Here is a 12,067-nt window from a genome sequence, read left to right as displayed (position 1 = left end):
CTCCATCCATGTCGCCTTGTCTTCCCCTCCAAACCTTTTTTCCTCTCGGATTTCATTCTGTGGTGATCGATACCACCTAATAACCTAAGCCACTAACCTTACTTCACATTTTCCCCATCTTCACCTCGCTAATCTCTCTGGACTCCACAGCCATCGGTGTCCGTCCAGGGCAGCCCTGTGATCTTTCTGAAGAGTACATCTGGCCTCGTTACCCTCCTAGGTGGACACCTTCAGGCAAACACGGCACAGCGCATTAGACCCCTCTATCAGTGATTCCTTCTGCTTCACCTTCTCTCATCATTCCTTTCCCCACACCCTCCACCATACCACCTATTGCTCTGAGCCTGTGCCTACACTGTTCCTCCTGCCTGAAGCCCTCACCACCACGTCTGCCTTCCTGGTCCAGCTAACTCCTTGAAGGCTGTCCTTTACGGGTGAATTCAGACACCGCCTCCGCTGGGAAGACTCACGGATGGTGGCTGAGTGTTACGAGGTCCTGCGGCATGTGCTGTTTTCTTGCCGCCAGAGCACTAATCATACACTGCGAATCTGTTTTTGTACCTTTGCCTCCTCTATCAGATCGTGAGCATCTAGCAAAGGAGGCCCTCAGAGCTCGTAGAAGGAATTAATAAATGTTTCCACCGTCTAAAACAGAATTCCCTGTTCTCATCTTGAAAGAGATCCCAGAGATTTCATAACTTCTCTCAGCCACCCGTTTACTTTATCATCTTGGCAATCGAGATTTTCTTATCTATTAATCAACAAAGAAGTGTATTTATTATATACTTTATGTCTTGACAACATCTCTTTGGTTTTATTTGAATTTATTTGCTCTTGCCAAAGCTATCACAGAAGTGTTACAAGTGTCCCTACACAGGACAGCCACTTAAAGGACTGAAATTTGCTGAAAGCAGGCAGTGTGTTACAAAGATAAGTCAGACTGTTACTACTTAAGAACCTTTAGCAAGAAATCCTTTAGCCTTTTGGGGACTAAAACCTCTGGTTACTTTCTCTCTTGCTAGAAGGGTATATAACTTTCTGTTGCTTGTATATCGGAGCTCTTCACAATTACCCAAAATCTTTTTTCAAACGTGACTCAGATTGGACATAATAATGAGTCTGACTAATGCAAGTCTTATTTTCTTACCCTTTTATGTCATACTCCTTTTAATACACTCAAGAATCATGTCTATTTTTTTCCACAACAGCATTACAGGACTGACTTAAATTTAGTTGACGGCCTATAAGGGCTACATTTTCTTTTTAGTGGCGTTTTTTTGTGTACTCAGCTAAACTACCTTATATTCATCACCCCCCCCCCCCCCCCCCAACCACAGAGAATGACTTCTTTCCGACTTGGATGGCTCCTCTTTTAAATTCTAGTGTTTGCTGGGAAGCTAGGGAATGGCAGAGTCATGGTGAGGTCTTGCTCTTGGTGGGGCCCTTAAGCGGGGCCCGCGGACGAGCCCCACGGTGGCTGCAGGAGCGCTGAAAATGCGGGCAAGTGTCTGCGTATGAGTGTGGGAAGAGTGGCGCCCATCACAACCTCAAAGGGGCCCACCACCCTGGAAAGGGTGAGAGCCCCACCCTAAGGCGCTCAGACATAAAGCAGTAAGTTGGATAAACAGCGCCAGCATGACCGAATCAACTCTCTCCTCAGCCATCTCCAAAGAGAATGCGCAACTCTGTAATAATTATGCACTAAGCATCTGTTGCATTAGTGAAGAACAGAACTTGAGGGTGTGATTTGGTGGACCCATCATATATGAAATTATACAGAGGCCGTAATCTAACACTTTAAATACCAATCACTTCAAACACCCTCAGCTTCTGCCTTTATCCAAGTACAGTATACTTTGTCCTCTTTTGATACCTTTAGCTGATTCAATAGAACTTACTTTAAAACCAAAACATCAAGAATCAAAAGTTTCTCTGCACATAAATATTATGTTAGTAGCCAAAAATATATGCCTTTCATGAACTATTAGTAATTACATTATTTTTGCTAGAATATACTGCTACCTTCCATACTTGTGTTTTAAATAACATTACCCAAAAAATCACTTAATTATGTCAAAATCGAAACTGCCTTCATGTCATTAAGTTGCAAAAATCTATTCTGTCAAAATATATCTTAAATCTTAACTTTCATTGCTGTCTACGGGTTATGCTATCTTTTATAACTATCACCGCACCTAGTGTATTTTCTACAGGTCAACATAAAACGTAGCATAAACGTGCCAGGAAAAAATGCTCTTTAAAGCGTTTACTTGGATTAAATGCCCTTCAGAAATTGAGAAGCAAACACTAGTAAAAATCAGAAACTGCTGTCATCCGTACTCACCACTGAACAGCCACACAAAGGATCTCCAAGCACAGGCTAGACTTGTCCTGGAAGCAAGGGATTGAATTCCATCAGGAGAACAAGCAAGTAGAAACAGCAAGGGGCAACACTACCTTTCTCCAGCTCATCTTATTTGCAGACACACAGACTTTGGAATCCTCCAGGACTAACAATGAAAACCACACTAGGTTGTTTTCCCCAATTCCTATGAAATGAGTCAGTAGGTCAAACAACTTCTCCGCTCAGGAGAGAGAACAATTTCTGAAGCTGCACTCACTGTTTCCAGTAACTGGATTCCCTCTCTTTGCCCCCTCGATAAAAGTGCTGCCAATAATCCATGGAAAGCCCACCGGGTTTTGGGTGAGACACATCGCAGATACTGCCAGAAGGTCAGTCTTTTTCATGGGGTAGTTTCCCCTTGTGAATAGTCAGGAGGACAAAAATCCAGTTAGGAGTAACACGTGGATGAAATTTCTTCACTTAAAAAGAGTTGGCGTAACTTTTTCTCTGTTGAAACCGTGTAGTCATTTCTTTCTTTCACACAAGAAGATGGAGTGATACTTAAAACACAGAAGAGAAGTAACTGCATCTCTAAAAGCCCCCCACAAACTGCTTCCTTCTGTAAAACATCTTTTCTCCCTCCAAAGGACTAATATATTCAAAAGATTCAATGATTATGCAATTAACCCATGCTCTGAAAAACTTTTCACAGGCTTCCATGAGTCCAGCAGCTCCATCCATTAAATCATACAAAGCAGAAGTATTTAAGAGCTTGCTAGCAGTCCTCTGAATCCATGACTCAAGAGGACGAGCATGGGGTTAGCAATAATCTTCAGAATCTACCACCTACTCACCGCACGTAACATTTCTTGTAGTTAGCGACCTTCTGCGTAGGAGATCACCAGCTACCGGCAACGAATCCGTAATTCCAAGGACTCACACGTTCAGGCAAGTATATGGATGTGTATCTCTAAATACAAGTACAGAGATCTTCTGTGACAGTGCGTCAGGAGGAGACTGGAAATACTTTTGCTTTCTGTATTGAGAGTACTTTCTTTCCTTTTAAAGAGGAAGTTTCGTTTTGATCTTGAGAAATTCTCTCTGATAAAACCACCAACTGAAAACCTGCCATTATGAACGAGGGATTTCACAACCTTCATTCCAAAAAACTGTGGCTATTCATTTCTGGAAGTGACTCATTGCAAAAGAATCGTCGTTGGCGGCGGAGGGAGCACTAATTTTTAGAAGACAGCCCGCCCTCTGAGAAGTGAGCAGAAACCTCAGAAACGGCGGCAGCCACGTGCCTCGCTGACCCCCCGTCACAGCTCCCTGAATCACCATCCACCGAGATGACGCGCCATGACCAGTTTCCTCTTCTAACTCCCTCAGTACACAAAAACCCTTTGGTCTGTACACGCTGAATATTCCCGGACTCTGGCAGAAAGGTTCAAATAAATCTGGGAGGAGGGCAGCAGCACTGTCAACCTGTCAGCGCTCAGTTGCTGGCGAGTAACCAGCATACGGATACTCACTTCCTGTGAGTACTTCTAAAAGAGCTTATGATATTTCCTTTGGAAAAAAAAAAAGTGGGGAGGAAAGCAATACAGGGAGGAGAAGTAACTCCAACAAGCATTCAAAGCTAAAAGCATGCAACGTGATCACTGTTTACCAGCCACGCCTAATTTTAATTTGGTTTTTCAACCCCTGTGTAATTAAGACAGCCAAGAGAGAACAGCATCAGGAGAAAGAAAAAAAAAAGACATTTCACAAATGCTTAGACCTTCAGTGCGCGTGACCAGAAAAGTAATTTTAAGATTCAAGTGAACCAATCTGAAGCTGTTTAGAACATTAACCCTTCAAGGAAAAAGAGCTATTTTCGTTTGTCCCTACATTTCAAATATGGAAATCATCTTCCCCACTGGGTGCTGAGACACTGAAGACACAGCCTCTGAGTGCCATCCCCGGGGTTTGGGAGAAGAGGGAACATTTTCAGATTTGTCTGTGATGGGGGCAGAAAAACACCTATTTCTAACATCCCCTCACATTAACAGTGACCACGTGATTTTCGCACCAAAGCGCCCCTTGAAAACCGACCACGAAGGGCTAAGATGTGGCCTTTTGTATTTCTCTTGGCTTTAACCAAACCTGATCACTTAGAGAAGAGTAGAATTTCTTGATAACTGGGCAAACTAAGAAAAATTGCTTTTATCCCATCTTAAGGAGCATCAGTGTGACACAGCTCATTTTCTGAAGAGACTTGTAGACACTTTGCTAAATGAGGAGCTTAAAAAAAAAACCTGTCCTTTATTTTCAGGCTGTTTATGTGCTTCTGTCTTGGGTGGGAATGGTGGGGTACGGGAGCAGAGGAGTTCGTGCAGGCAGAAAGAGAAAAACATGAGCTTCCACTTAATGGGACTGAAGAATAAAAACAAACAGATCCAACGTGTTCACGTTATTTGTTACACGGCACCGCCCAGCCCTCAATTTCTAACGTGGTGATACCTTCTACCCCAGCTCCTGTATTTCTCATTTTTGAACACTCAAGATAAACATAAAGAATACATGTGAAAAATTTTAATAAAACCGTCTGTGTTTTATACTCTGGAAGGAAATTTTCACGAATGTGAAATGTTTTCACAATTTTACCAAAACTGATACTTTAAAAGAAGAGTATGGAAACCATATGCATGGTGTGAATACAACCTTCAAATTGAGGATGAGTAAAAAACAGCACCAATAAATGTCCTTAAGGATTTGATTCAAACCAACAACACTACACAACAGTCATCCCTCTGGCCTCACTCCCAAGACCTCATCATGAACTTGCTCAATGTAAAGAGGACCTCTCTGTGTGATGTCTACAGAACAGGAACCCTAGAGGGAGTGCAATTTTAAATATCTACAGCTTAAAAAACTCCTATTGAGGGCTTCCCTGGTGGCGCAGTGGTTGAGAGTCCGCCTGCCGATGCAGGGGACACGGGTTCGTGCCCCGGTCCGGGAAGATCCCACATGCCGCGGAGCGGCTGCGCCCATGAGCCATGGCCGCTGAGCCTGCGCGTCCGGAGCCTGTGCTCCGCAACGGGAGAGGCCACAACAGTGAGAGGCCCGCGTACCAAAAAAAAAAAAAAAAAAAAAAAAAAAACAACTCCTATTGATACTGAGCTTGGTGAATGATTAGAGGACAGACACTTACTCAAATGTTAGAATATCTAATTTCCCCTCCCACTGTGTCACGTTCATACACATGCTCCAAGTTCTCAAAGCTTCTGTGCAGTTTGTTCCTGTTTCAGACTGTGCCTTATGAAAGTTCCTCTTAAGCCCTGGGTGGCCAATGCAGAGGTTTCAAAAAGAGAAAGGAAAAGTAGAACAAAACAGAATAAAGATCATAAAAATACATGCGGGGACAGTATGGAGAATACGAACCCAACCCACGTGGCCACTGCTGAGAAGCTGTTGCCCTCTAGGAACTCCTGTAAGTGGGGGAGGCTGAGGGGACTATTTCTAAGGGTGGGTATTCAGAATGTGATTAAGCTACAGGGGCTATCCAGGTCCTGCTCTAATTTGCTACGCTGTGGATATCCTGCAAGCCCAAGTTCACAGAATCAGTGTTTGCTCTCCAGACCTCTGGGCCCATTGTCCCCCCATCCCCCGCAAACAAAACAAAACCCTGTCACAAAGGTTCTTCACAGCTAACGTTTACTCAAAGTTTCCTTTTAAACAACGGAAAGGAGTGCACTCTTTAGCGGCCCTTTTATAGAAACGTTGGGGTGTGGCCTCACACAGGAAGGGCACCAGACCCAACGCGGGAAGTCAGGAGGCCTCGCGTGGGGTTCCGCCTCTTCCCCCGGTGATGCTCTGCTCTGGTCCAGATCACCCAGCCTCTTTCAGCCAGTGTGTCCATGGTGACAGCAACCTGACTACAAGGGCCGGTTTAGGCACCTACACGGATCTACTCATTCGATCCTCACAGCAACCCTACAAGCTCAGTTCTTCGGATTATTCCCATCCTACAGATAAGGACACAGCCTCAGGGGCTTTACGGGTTTGACCACAGTCACACAGTTGGCAGGTGGTGGAGGCAGGGTTCAAAGCCAGGGAGCCTCACCTTGATCACTCTGCTCGGAGCCTTCCATCAGCACGTCCGCCCGCCACGCCAGGCTGTGATGCGTGTTAAGTAAAGCCGCCCTGAAAACTACTACTCGAGGCAGATTTTTACTCATGCCACATGCAAATATATTCTCCGCAGAACTGAAAGAAAACTAATGACAACTAAGTACTGCTAACTCTAACACATCAGTTTGTTCTCTGAGAACAGCTTCATATAATTTGCAAACTACCTCTTTGCAAAATTTGTGACACTGAGTTTTTGAGGCAGAAGGGATCTAGAGATCCCTTCGATCAGAATGGTGGAGTGAGGATCCCCGGCACAGAGGCAAGGTTTGCCCCTCCATCACAAGGTGCTGCACCATTGCCTCACAGCCGCCCGGAACCGGGAAGCACTTCTTGAGTATTATTTTGATCTGTCAGGCATTCATTCACTCATGTGATGCATGCATGTGTAACATCAGTCCTCAGAAATGTGTCAGACATTTTCTTCTCACTACACGCCCCTCAGGCTTTAAGAAGAAAAGAGAAAGATGAGGGAAATCAATCTTTACGTCCTATTTTTTCTTCTTCTTTTTTTAAGTCAGAGAAACACAAAGCCTCTATCAAAGTTCTCCTATGATGAACATAACTGAAGTTCTATCCAATTCTTTCTTTTCTTTGTAAACTTGCTCATATGCAGACCTGATGTTAAACAAACTCTCTTTCCCATGTGCTTACGGAACGTGGAAACCAGAGGAATTGGAAGCTGGGGCCTCCTTGGCTTCGATGGTGATTGATAATTTGGTCATTTACTCTTGAAGGAAAAAGTAATTTCCTACTTAGGGTATTCAAACTTTTCATGCTATTTATTCTATAACGTTTGGCCTTATTATATTCACGCAGAGTTTTTTTAATGGTTCCGTGTCATATTGGGTCACAACGAAATACCCGAAAATACCTCATCCTAAAACAAAGACATCTGTTGACAAGAAAAGTTAAGAAGAAAAAGAAATAAGACCACATTCTGCTTTTATTTCCCCTTCAGAGAGCAAAGATTCTGGGAAATTTATGTACGTTACATTTATAAGCCGGCACTTTTCCCCCCAAAGATTTATTTGGCATGAAAAGTTACTTCCTGTAATCATAAAATCAAACGTTATTTACTCCTGTCATAACCATTCACATACTTCCTGTCATAAAAACTTGAACTTGGCTGGAATATTAAATAAAACATGCAAAAAACTACAGGTAGGAAGTGACTGTATAAATATACATTATGCTAAGTTCATAGTCCAATCTAAGAAAGGGACGAATCACCTCTTCTTGGAAAAACTAGTATTATACTTTATCATCTTGGCTGACTAATCCCACAGAATGATCTTGGAGGGTAGAAAGCTTTCTCTATTTGCTGAGCTCAATCAATAGTTTTAAGGTGGCTTCAGGATGCCTCCCAGGGGTACTGTATGTGCATCGGGCTGCAATGTTCTTGAGGAGTTCATGGCCCAGAGTTAGAATCGTGAAGAGTCAAAAACTCACACTGGGTAGATGCGCACATTTTAAATGCATGCCCACGTTTTTCTTTGATGGCTGCATATTTCTAAAAGAAAACAAGCTTCTGAATTCCTAGGCTTCCGTGTGTCTGGTGGGAAAAGCAGAGCCCGTGTACACACACAATGATAGAAGAGAGTGTGTGTGAGCAGATTTGTTTACAAAACAGGGCCCAGCAAAGTCTGTCTCTCCATGCCACAGCAGGATGCATCCAACAAAACAAACACACAGACACAGAAGAATCTATGAGAATAGCTCTTCTTTCTGATGAAGGTATAACAGTCTGTAATTATAACTGAGCCGTAAGTTAGAATGTGGCTTAGTCCTGAATGGGGAATACGTCAGAAAATCCAGTTTAACACACGCATGCGCGCGCACGCACGCAGAGGTGTGTATACTTCTCTACGGCACGATGGTTTCAACGGTCCTTCTTTGGCATTAGAATCTCAAAGTTATTTCTTCACACAGGCGTCTTCTCCTACCTTCAATCCTACATACTTCCATCTGGACAGGGTGGTCCTTTCAAACTCATCAGGAAACAACAAAACCAACAACGTCTATTTGTCTTAGCTTAATTAATTGTACGGCCATAGGACCAGGCTTGAGAACTTGGACCCTAACCCTTCTTCAGGGAGCAGAGCTGAGCCAATCGGTCGCGAAGTCTAATCAGCGCTTGTTTCCAGTGACTGCTGCCTTTGTCCTCTCCCGCCCATTCCCAATTCAAAAAAATCTGTCGGACCTTTATCACTTTGTTCCTGGACAACTATGACAGCCTTTTTAATTGTTCACTTGCCAACGAGCAACTGCGTGGCAGAAGAACACAGTAAAGAGTAGGAAGATTGGGTTCTGGGTTTGCCTCTGCCAGATGCAAACCATGTGGTCCTGAGAAAGTTATGTGGTTTCCTTGGAACTTGGTGTGCTCATCTATAGCATGAAGAAAATGGTTATCAAATGATATGATCTAATCTGGGACATACACAGTCACCAAATGTGACCTTCTGAAACTTAGTTTCCTCAGGTGAATGCACACCTTAAAAATGTTCAGTGACTTGGCTAAAGTTTAAGTTCTTCAGCCTGAACTGAACGTGAAAGTCTCATAACACGTACGGCACCACACAACTGCAACAGTGACCCTAACAGGGATCATTTCTTGAGCTACATGCACTATGCATTACCCAGGAATTTTGTATATGTGGGCTCTAATCCCCATGACCACTCCACAAGGTTGGTTTTATGACTCTACATTACACACCAAGGATCTGAGGTTCTGCGAAGAACTCACCCAAGGTTATAAAATCTATTAAGTGCCAGGAATGGCATACAAATCTACATGTGGTTGATTATGAAGCCCACTAAGCCATACTGAGTGCTTTAAATGTACCATGTAACTACTTGAATGATCATTCTCTGAGTCCCTGTAGTTACCAGGATGCAAAAGGAAGCACCGATCATCAGAATATAAACAACAATGACAAAGTGATCACTTAGTGGTAACATCAGTATCTATTCCTGCTCACTTTCTTGGCTGCTCAGTACTACAGAATAAAAATGCAAATACAATGTAGTTCACTTGTAACAGAAACTGCAGTTTTACACATAGCTGATAAAAGTGATGCTGGGGAACTGCGTGAGTCACACACAGTCACTGACAAATAAGGATCAAAGGGAGTTTGAACAGTTAACAACTGAGGAAGCAAAAGTCAACAGATATGATTACACGAGAGGTAGGCTCTTCAAGAGAATGGCTTGTGTATCAAAAGATTAAGCGAGGTCCTTGGGGAAATTAAATGCTTCTAACAAAAATCACCCTCTTTATGATTCTGTCACAGAAGTGAACAATCTTTGGTCTAAAAAATAGCCTATTGTTTCATCATAGTCCAAATTTCTGTCATATAATGTAAAACAAACTGAGATTCAACTTTTTAAAAAACTTTTCAAGACTTAATCCCAATAAAATCTTTTTTTAAATTTTACTGTTTGTTTAAAATATCTGATTCAGTTTTAAGTCAATTGTCTAAAAGTAACAGTTTTCTCGGAGCGGTTATCTTCAGATAACAAGGACCTCTTGAAATGGGAATAACAGAAAAAGGAAGAATAAAAGAATTACTGATATGCAGATAGTAGTGTACAATAAGAGAACTAATTCTCCAGCCCACAAATGGGAAGTAATGCCCTAGGTTTCCTCTCATTTCAAGATTCTCAGGCTTACCCAGCCCAAAGCACCCATAAAGAAGACCTGCTCATCAGCTCCATGCCCTGGTCCCACCACTGTATCTATGGTGGCATAGATACGGCATTCATATGGCATCAGGCTAGCCTCTGGGCAAGTCTGATTGTCTAGGCAAAACTAGACCGCAGTCTAGTAAACTGTGTAAATTCTAACTTTACAAGATCCACTCCACCTATTCTATCTTTATCTAGTTACCTGAAGATCTCTAGTTTTTTCCCCAGAAGACAAGAGTTTATAAACTGGAAGAATTTTGTCTTATGATAATTCAAGTTATAAAGGCCTCAACGTGTATCCAGATCCCGCCTGACACGTGTATATACACCTCTGTATAAAATTAAATGGTTTTGGTTTCTGCAAATATCCTTCAATCAAGCGTTCAGAGAAGGGTTGTTTTGAGAAAGATTTAATGGGATTTGTAACATAAAACCTCAAAAGCGTATTATTGACTTAACCAAGATAACGCTGGAATACAAAATGTGATTGCTGTGCTTTTTCTCGTAACTGTCATGTCCGCCTCCAAGAATCTAATAAAATAATGTTGTCTCTGATGCCAGAGAAACCCAAGAAGGCACGCCCTAGGGAGACTGAGTCTTAAGTCGGTGAATTCTGAGGCATGTAAGTAAGCGATCAGAACGTTATTAGTGAGCTTTTGGCCTTGCAAGATTGTTGTCTGCTGTAGGGATCTTGGCTTGTTACTAAACAGAGAGCGGTTTTGTGATACTTTGAAATAGCTCCTTCTCTCTGAAAAGCAAGAGGTGTTACTCTTCATAAGGAAAAATCCAGAGCCTGCGATCTACACCTTATAGTAGAGATTCTTTTTCATATACATGCAGAGGCTATACAAGCACAAAAATGCACCGTGAGAAGTTAATATGTAAGTAAATACAAGAGCTTTCTAGAATTCAGAAATCTGAAATTGAGGAACAGGGTGAGCAGAAGTGGGATGGGAAGAACCAGTGGCAGTTCAGCGGTTTTGAACTTCTGACTGTGATTCCGGAAGATTTTTAACACAGCACTGGTTTTCCAAAAAGAGTTTTGTAGCACTGACCCCAAAGGCCAAAGGCAGCACATAATGTCGCTGTTGCAGTGTACGTTAATGAAGGCCATTGTGAACGACATGCTCTCTTTTAAGACTACACAGAAGCTGCATATGCAAGCAGATAATGCAGAGCACTGCTGCAGCTCCATTTACAGTCCTCGGGCGCAGTGAAGCCTGGGCTTCAGAAGCTCAGGGTGGAATGCTTGCTTTGGAGAGCATTCAACGGAGAGCATTTGGTTTCCTCCATTTAACCAGGTCACCCAGGCATGGAATGCACAGCTCTGCCAGACAGAGAGCGTTGTGGATGCCTGAGAAACAACGGCTTGTCCAGGCTACTGATGCGAAGAGAGGCCACGGTTTCCTTTTTCTCTGCTTTAAATGGCAGCCTTGACGTCACAACAGCTAGGAACCGCTGGAGGGACAAATAAAAAGGCTCAAGCCAAGAGTGCCCTGCTCTGTTGCAGGGCCATTTTCATCCCGTTCTGGTATCTTCTGTGGCTGCAGAGAGTCAGCAAGAGCAGAGGTGAATGGCTGGAGCTTAAAAACAGAGGCGGGCTCTGGGCTGATAAAACAGACCTTTGACCATGTTAATCATCACCTTCAAGAAACCTGGATGAACTTCAGCTCTTGCATGAAGCTTGTTTCTGACCAAGTGGACTCCCCAGGGAATGCCTGGAGTGATGTTGTTCACGGTTCAGACCTCTGCATTTTCCCCGAAGAGCTGAACTTCCTGTATTTCAAAGCGGACCTCTTCTAAGAGGGACTGCCACAAACGTCCTGAGAGAGGCAAGGAGCTCAGGAGAGCAGGCAGACAGTTTTT

At 43.1% G+C, this 12,067-nt stretch overlaps 1 long non-coding RNA gene across 1 annotated transcript in view; it reads right to left on the bottom strand.

The window, feature by feature from the left end:
* Positions 1-12,067, bottom strand: part of LOC113618098 (uncharacterized) — a 96,466-nt gene that overhangs the window by 34,315 nt on the left and 50,084 nt on the right. The window contains exon 6 of the long non-coding RNA XR_003431885.1: positions 2,345-3,314. This is a non-coding gene — a long non-coding RNA (uncharacterized LOC113618098). The remainder of the gene's footprint in view (positions 1-2,344; positions 3,315-12,067) is intronic.

Source organism: Aethalodelphis obliquidens, unplaced genomic scaffold, assembly GCF_003676395.1.
Source record: "Aethalodelphis obliquidens isolate GAN/ISIS:26980383/991018 unplaced genomic scaffold, ASM367639v1 scaffold5, whole genome shotgun sequence".
NCBI lineage: Eukaryota > Metazoa > Chordata > Mammalia > Artiodactyla > Delphinidae > Aethalodelphis > Aethalodelphis obliquidens.
The sequence above is the reverse complement of the archived record's forward strand: the minus strand, read 5'-3'. Positions and strand labels throughout refer to the sequence as shown.